The following is an 8,779-nucleotide window of genomic DNA, read 5'->3' on the forward strand; positions in this document are numbered from 1 at the left end:
CCTGGTGGTTTAATGGGTAATTACGGTGCTCCAATCAGACTGAGCCATTTATATCCAAGAGATGGTTGGGGTTTATTGCTCACGTAATGCCACTCACGGATGGGTGAGGCTGGTCACGCTTATCTTAAATGTCAGGACCAACTTGCCTAGCCCCATGATCCTATGCTCCTCATGGAGGAACATAGGACTAGATGATGAATGAATGCAAAGGGTCTTCATAAAAAACATGAGGCATGACTGACCTTAATTACTGGGAATACCTCTACAAATTAAGACTGTACTCACAGCAAAGGAGGAGGGACAGGTACTGTGTCATTTCTTTTACATGTGGATGACACTGAACCAGTTGCTATCATACCCTGCATCTACAGAATTCACTGCCAGGTAAAACAACCATACAGAGTGCAAATGTGAGAGAAGGGTTCTGCCTCCTAAGGCACCAAAGTGCATATGATCCTTTCTCATCAAACCTAGGACATTATGGTCCATATATCTTCAACTCACTCCCAGGAAACACTCGAACAATAACATGTTGCATGGTAGAGAGTTCAAAAGGGATCTAAACGAGTCCTTAAAAACCCTTCCTGATGTAAAGGGTACACTACCAACTGCTCAGGTGTTTCAATACCAGACCATGCAGAACTCCTAAGAGGTGATGCAAGGGATGGGAGCAGTAGATTACCATGGTTATGAAGATTTCTAAACTACATCAAGTAATATCAATTAAGTATCTACGACTCTGTAACTCTACAGTGATTTTGTTGCAAATGAAAATCTATCTATCTATTGCCAGACGTCTTAATCCCGTATGGGGTGGTCACAAACAAATCGCCTCCATGCCGCCCTGTCCCCCGCCATTTCACTGCCCTGCTCTCAACTCACACCCCCCTCTCTCATAAACCTCTCCACTCCATCCCTTCATCTCATCCTTGGCCTCCCCCTCCCTTTCACTCACATACTCTCTCCTCGTCAGTCTCTCACCCTACATCAACGAGGTTATAATTACCGTTAATAATAATAATGAGAAAATTTAGTACCATCATGGCTGTCCCATGCAGTGCTGTGAAATTAAAAAGGCATGCATTTTTTCTGTTGGGCCTTCACTGTCAACTTCGTTTGTTCGTTTTTGAAGGCTCCAACATGCTTGCATGCGTCGGCCTTGGTCACCTAATGGCAGCTCTCCATGCTGCACAATCTATTGCAGCCTCCCTGTTCAGTCCTTAACCCTGAGGTCACACTTAATGACCTCGTCCCACGTCTTTCTTGGTCCACCCCTTGCAACCCCACCCCCAATATAAACACTTCTCACCCGCTGCACCCAATTATCATCCCTCATCCTCTCCACATCCCCAAACCATCACAATCTACCTCTCCTCATCACAACACCAATACACTCCAGTCCCATCCTACCTCTCAACTATTCCATCGTAAACCCAGCCCCCCCAGGCCTTGCATGCAAGGACGCACTGCACATCCACCTAATCATAGTTATTTCTGTATGTTTGAGCCTGTAAATATCCTCTTCCTTTACTGCCCAGGTCTCACTACCATACAGCATCACACTCCTAACACATGCTGCATACAAAAACTCCTTAGCACATAGGAAGAGTCCTCTAAACGTCAGGAGAGGCAACAGCTCCCTGAACTTCTTCCAAACACTTCTCACCCTAGTCACAGAGTGAGCTCCAGCCCCACCTCCAGCACATAACATGTTTCCCAAGTAACAAAACTCTTCCACACACTCAAGAGATTCACCAGCAAGTTCAATCCTTTCAGGCCTGACAATCTCTACATGCTCTCCCCAACACACCGCACACATAAAATAAGCAGTATCTTGCAGTCTACCTCTGATACCAATACATCTCTTGTGCACCCATTTATCACAAACACTGCACATGATGGAATTACTTCCCACGCCCTTGTGGCAAACTGCACATGGCCACTCTCCCATATCTTTGACAGTACCACCACCAACCCTAGATATCATCACTTTTGTTTTATCTGCATTTACCCATAAGCCCTTGTGCTCCATACCATCTCTCCACTTCCTAAATCCTTCCTCCGCCTACCTTTCATTCTCTGCAATCAACACCAAATCGTCAGCATACAACATCTCCCACAGGAGTCCATTTCTGGGATTCAAAACTGACCCCTGATGCACACCAACATTCACAGAACACTCATCCCTCAAATCTCCATTCACTCTTACCTGGGTATGAGCACCCACATACATGGCCAAAACCACCCTAACCAGCCACTCCTCCAAGCCAAACTTTCTCGTTGCCCACTTCACCACCTCTCTAGGGACTCTGTCAAAGGCCTTTTCCAAATCAACAAAAACAAAATACACACACACGGTCAGAGCCCTGTGGTGCTAAGAAACTGGCATGCCCAAGTAGGGTCTCGCTAGTATCTACCGTACAGTACTTGCCTACCACAATAAGCAATATTTGACAAGCATTTAGTTTCCAATATTCCTCAATGTATACAAAATATTTTAGCAATCGCTTGCAATACACAAACAGTCTGAACTACTGGGTAAGATGACACGGCTGCAACACTGGCCAGAAAACACCTGACTCTGACTCATCCTATGACGTTCTTCAACACTTTCTCACCTACCATTTTATCAAGGTATGTGCTCGCCTTCCGCCCACTAAATCTAACTACAACAACGTGAGTAAATAATGGGACTCTGAAGACAAGACAGTGTTGTTTTCCAACACAATTCTTACATGGCATATACCTAATCTCACCTGTTTTCTGCGCTCATCGCACCTACTCCCACTCTCCGACGATGCCATTTTGATAGTAAACAGATGGAATTGGACTGTGATGAAATGTCAAAACTATTTTCACTATTACATTTTCCCCTATAAAATTAGCCATTAAAATCTATAATCTATAAACAATATACTTATAATCTCTAAACGTACAACTGGAGATTTCAAAATTAGTGGAAGAACGAATTCGGCCACAAGTGTTAATACCGCCATTTATTTAAAGCCACGATAAGCGTATCAAGATAAGAATTTCTTGTAAATAAAAATCTTGAACCCAAATGATAACAAAGTGAGCGAATGTGAGTAAAGGAGTGAGATGAATGAATTGGAAGTATGTGTGTGTATGAGTTGGGAGTGCATACCCTCACCCTGTACAAGCCTGTATGTAGATTAATGAGAGCGTGGGGAGCGAGAGAAGTGCATGTGTAAGGGGAAAGTGACTGAATGAGTGAGTACTTGTACTGTGAGAAGCAAGAGTGTGTGTCAGTGGAGAATATGTGTGAGTGGCAGTGTGTGTAAGAGTGATGATATAAATGGGGAAGGAAGAAACATCTGAGTGTGTGACGTTAGGATGGAGAGTGAAAAGGGTGAAAGAGGAGGAAGTGGACGTACAGAGTGGTGGGGGAAGGGTTGGGGTGGGTGGAGTGATGTGGAGAGTCTGAATGGGGAAGAATGAGTGAGAAGGGAAGGAAAGAGAGAGAAGTGAGAGCAAAGGGAAGGAAAGAGAGAGAAGTGAGAGCAAAGGGAAGGAGAGAGAAGTGAGAGCAAAGGGAAGGAAAGAGAGAGACGTGAGATCAAAGGGAAGGAGTTGAGTGGGTTAAAGTTGTAAGGGGAGGGAAGGAAATGAAAAGCAAATGAGAGAAAAAGTGTGTGGGAAGGGAGGCAGTGGGAGGTAAATTGGAGCCTAACTTTCTTGGAAGGCTTTGAGGGAAAATAGACATAATTACAGGAAAGAGGACAATGGGAAGGGTGGTGGTAGCATGGGCTTCGGATTGGCAAGAAGTGGGAGGAAAGTTGGGGATAAGGGAGTAAGAAGATCGAGGAAGAAGGTGAGGGGAGAGAAGTAGGAGGTAATGGCAATGTAAAAGAGATGGAGAAGTGAGAGATGAGAAACTGGTATGGTATATGAGTGAGAAAGAGATGAATGAGGATAAAGGGGAAGTGTTGAGAAAAGGTGTGGGAATGGGACTGAGGGATTGGGCAGTAATGGAGAGTTGAGTAGTATCAAAATGATGTAGGGCATAAGAGAGAGAGACAGGAGGTAGGAGTGGAGCAGATAATGGGAAATGACGTGAGGGATGGGGGAAGAGGGAGACAGAAGACAGGGAGGGGAGAAAGTTCATGAGGAAAGAATGTAGTGGGGGAGAGATGTGGAGTTATAGATGAATACTCACCTGCTTTACCCTACTCTGTGAAAACATGAGGTAAGGAGCAGCTGTTCCCCAGCACAGTTGTTGACTGACTTTATACAAGGGTTTTATTCTCCCATGTGTAGAGTACAACTGTCACGCGTGGGGAGGCTCCCCACATACAGCTCTTCTCAAAAGGGTGGAATCAAAGCCTTTTCGTCTCATTAACTCTCCTCCTCTTACTGGCTCCCTTCAAACTCCATCATTATGCCGCAATGTTGCATCTTTATCGCTTTTCTATAGCTACTTTAATAGTCACTGCTCCTCTGAACTGTCTACTTGCATCCCTCCACCTCTATGACTGGCACGTAAATTTAACCATTACTCTCAGTCCTTCATTTATGCAAGAGGTCAACTCTGGAACTCTCTCTCTCTCTGTCTGTATTTCCTACTTCCTATGATCGCCAGTCTTTCAAAAGCAGTGTGTCCAGGCATCTCGAAATGAATGATTCTTGAATTTGGCCCTCTTTTGTATTATTATTATTATTTTTTCTTGGAGAGAACAGTTTCCAGGCTCCTGGCCTTTGGTTCCTTCTTTCTTGCATTAAAAAAAAAAAAAAAAGTGGCCCACCAGGCTATGCTGGGGTTTTCCTTGCAGGATTCAGGGTAGGACAAGGAAGTTTGGCCTCAGGTAGCAGTTACATCCATTTCTCTTCACCCAGGGTAAAAGCACCACTGAGTGAAGGCTGTTCTGTTTCTTTTGATACTCCATCTTTGTGGCCAGCTATGAATCATATATCATCCTGCTGTGTATCATGATGTTTCATCTCCACTCACTCTGTCTCTACTCCCTTCAACTGGTGTGGGATATAGTTGAGTTTGCAGTGAAGGGGAAAATTTTTTATCTCAGCTATATTAAAAAGCAAAAATTTGACTGCATATCAACCCCCAAAGTTCACTACACTTGTTTCAAGGCTGGTGCCAAATTTTTCTGTGGTATAATTATGGAAACATGTATGCAGGTACACACCACTGGGTACTGACTCACTGGGCATTGCTTAAATGCCCGTATGAACAGCCAACCACTGGCAAGGTCTCCAAAGGTTTAAATGAGCTGGACTTCAGTAGTCTAGCCTCAGATAATAAGGGAGTGGCTGCCTGTTATCTATTTATTTTTTGTTACTGATGGTAATATTCAATGAAACAAAAAGACTCCTCAGAATGATGAGGTTAAAAGGAAGTGTCTAGGGAGTGTGTGTTTCTTGAGCTGTATAAAATCACGTGGTGGCAGCAAGAATAAAGTAAAAATAATGACCTCATGTTGAAGGAGTTAAAGATGTGGGTGTTATTACAGGCAGCCAAGCAAAAAGGGCTTTACAAACATTTTATAAACTTACAACTTAATGATATGCAGGCTTTTTTTTTTATTTTTTTTCTTTTTTTTTTTTTAGTACAATACCTCAGTCATCATCTTTACCATCTTCGTCCTTCACAGTGGCTCTTTGTAGTTTTGCCTCTCTGATCTTCTACTGGGTGCACTGCAAGGAGCTGGTTTGCTGCACCAGGCCTCCCTCCTACCACTGGGGGACAATTACATTCTGCATGCCATTCTAGGGTGCCACCCCATGGCTGAGAAGCCAATGTCCTTAACTCCTGTACAGCAGTATTCTTTTGTGATATTTGTGTACCATGCGATGAAATGTCCGTGGCATGCCATAGGAATTGAGCATAGTAAATGCATACCATGCTATTCAACTGACGTGTTGGAGGTGACTCAGAGTGTGATATTGCATCTATATAATACCCTCATGTTGACATCAAGTCCAACGCCACTAAAGAATACAGACATCATGATATGCTGGGGTAAAGAATGGGTTAAGTGTCAATACTGATGTATAGTACTGCATGGAAGTTGAGAAGCTGACAAAGTATTAAGTTGGTTGAATGCCATGTGCATAGTGGGGCACATGTTGGCTCTGATACCCCTTGTTCAACTTGACAGTCAACAGCATGACCCTCTGGAGGGGTAGTGTGTATGAAATGCACCTAAATGAAAAATCCATCATCCATCTATGCCTCAGTCCACTACTGCCCCATCAGGAATGTATGGTCCCAGGGCTCAGCTACTCAGTCCAGACACTGAAGGCAAAAGTGATCAGTTACTTTCCTCTCAGTAGCACTATGTGAGCAATAAGCCCCAACAATCCCTTATATGGGCCACAATTAGTTGAAATGCAGATGGTTAGGTTTGTGGGATGAAGTTTAAATTCTAAGGAGGTTGAGAAATATGTAGATGACTGTATGGCCATTTTATTGGGCATGGTGTTGATGACTGTCCTGCATTTGTGTTGTACTTTCCACTTCCTGAATTCTGTCTTATCCCCATCTTTAGATGGGAAACAGGGTCAGGATGGTGTAAAGTTGTACCGGTACTGAAGCAGTGATTGGTGGTGGCACACTGCAGTCTGGCTAAACTGACTGTGTCTCTGATGAGAGCAGTTTATGTGGAATGATAAATTTTAAAAGAAAGTGGAGTGGATGGTGTCTCCTGGAAGAAAAGTGGATAGCAAAATTATGGCCATGACATAAAACTGAGGACTGAGAACACAGACTGTAGGTAGGTGTTGTAAGTGTACAAAGCAAAGTACAGTATGACTCTGGAACTTATATATAGCATGAGTTTGAAAAGCCAATTGAAAAAAGTGGAAATGGGGCTGTTTTGGAATACACAGAGGTTTATAAATTTGTCAAAGATGTGGAGTAATGATTTCCACTGACTGGAGGGAAGTGTGTGCTTAGGTAGTATGGTCACTGAGAGAATGGACATGAACAGGATGGTGAGAAGGGTGAGAGCGTAAAAGATGTAGTTTGTGGGTTGGCAGAGGTGTCGACATTGACGAAGATGATGTCTGACTGTGGCAGATGAATACGAACTAGTAAGGTGCCAGTGTGGAAGAAGAAGAAGCAAGACTTGATAAAAGATAAAACTGGATTGACAAAGTATGTTGCAAGATGAAAAGGACAAGTCTTGCACCCCTTTTACCTTGATAGCTATGAAATGGGTTTATTATTCCACAGGTGTTTGTGAAGGGGGGGGGGGTGAGGAGTGGATCCTTTTTTTGCCTGTGAGGTGGAACTAAGAATTCTGAAAGCTACTTGAGTGATGAATAGACTGATGTAGGCCTATTTCACTGGGCACTCTGTTCCTTGTTCTCCTACTTCCATATCTTGCTCTTTATAGTTTAGAATTCTTCCTTCCCCATTTTTAAGGGAGACTGATGATGATGATGATGATAATAATGCCATCATCATCATCATGGTCTGCTGATATTATAATGACAGATATCTTCAGCACATGAGTTACAATCTAGGCATGAAAATATTTTAAAATAAATGATGGGAAAAACAGATACATCTTACAAAAGTACACAGTCTATTTACATAATATACAAAGTACAAGGAAACTGTAACACACAAAAGTTCATAAAAACCTGACGTCATAAATAAAACAGCATATGAAAATAAGGAAACAACATGTGAGACATGCACTTTGTACCACTGGCAAGCTTGATAAAAATAAACATTAATCTATAGTACAAGACAGGGCACACATCTACCATAGCCCACATCTTCTGCTGTTGTAGTATCATGTAGTCTGGCTTACATGTCAACATATTTTTAGACTTTATACATATGTGACTTTTCACAGTTTACTAAAATGGTCTAAATCATATAAATATTGTACAATAATTTCTTAATTATATTTGTTAAATAGAACATGTCAGTTGTTTTCCTCTTTAGCCACAGGGAAGGGCCAATACAGCACAAGTCTGTCTTACGGTGACACTGAGACATGCTTTACACCTACAGCAAGCACAGGTACACTCAAAAGCTAAAATTACTTCTCACCCTCTACCCCCGTCCCTGGCTGAGAGGAAATTGAAGTCTGGGTTTCACAATGAATGTGAGTTATTGGTAATAAAGAGCTTTTCTACAACTGCATGAGATACAAAAATCATTGTGAACTGTTTCTTACGCAGTTCAAGAAGGGTACAACCTACCACCTAAACTACGAAAAACAAATCATTCTGTGTGAACTCCTGATTTTCCACCAGTCAAATGTAGGACGAGTAGGTGAACGGAAACTAAGGCTCCTGAGTGTACAACACTTTACCCTCTTACAAGCCAAGTCAAATATCTACTGATCATAAAACACATGTACTGTACTTATTTCTGTCTTCTCTAGTCCCCACTTACTGGAATATGCAGCGGCTATTTAGAATGTGCAAAGAAGACAATCACATTTGTAGCCAATGCATTTAGCAATCAATCTTCACTGTGAAGAAATATTATAATACAGAACTACGCTGGTTCATGGCATTACTTTCATAGCCAACTCTGGCTGCACAAATACCAAAGTTGAGATATGTTGAAACTGTATATACAAATAGATACAGAAAACATCAGGGTTAATTTTCAATACCTAGTACTGATACTTATGTCAATATACACTAAAGAATAATTACATCTGGTAATATACCCATCCAAAATTCTCTTATCAATACAAATGTCAAACAATTTTACTCAAAATAGTTTTCTGCTTTACATGCAGTGTCAAATTACTATTTTCACTACATTACCTAAAAA

The sequence above is a fragment of the Coenobita brevimanus genome, chromosome 8 (genome assembly GCF_032717465.1).
Source record: "Coenobita brevimanus isolate Jiangsu-jjx chromosome 8, ASM3271746v2, whole genome shotgun sequence".
Lineage (NCBI taxonomy): Eukaryota > Metazoa > Arthropoda > Malacostraca > Decapoda > Coenobitidae > Coenobita > Coenobita brevimanus.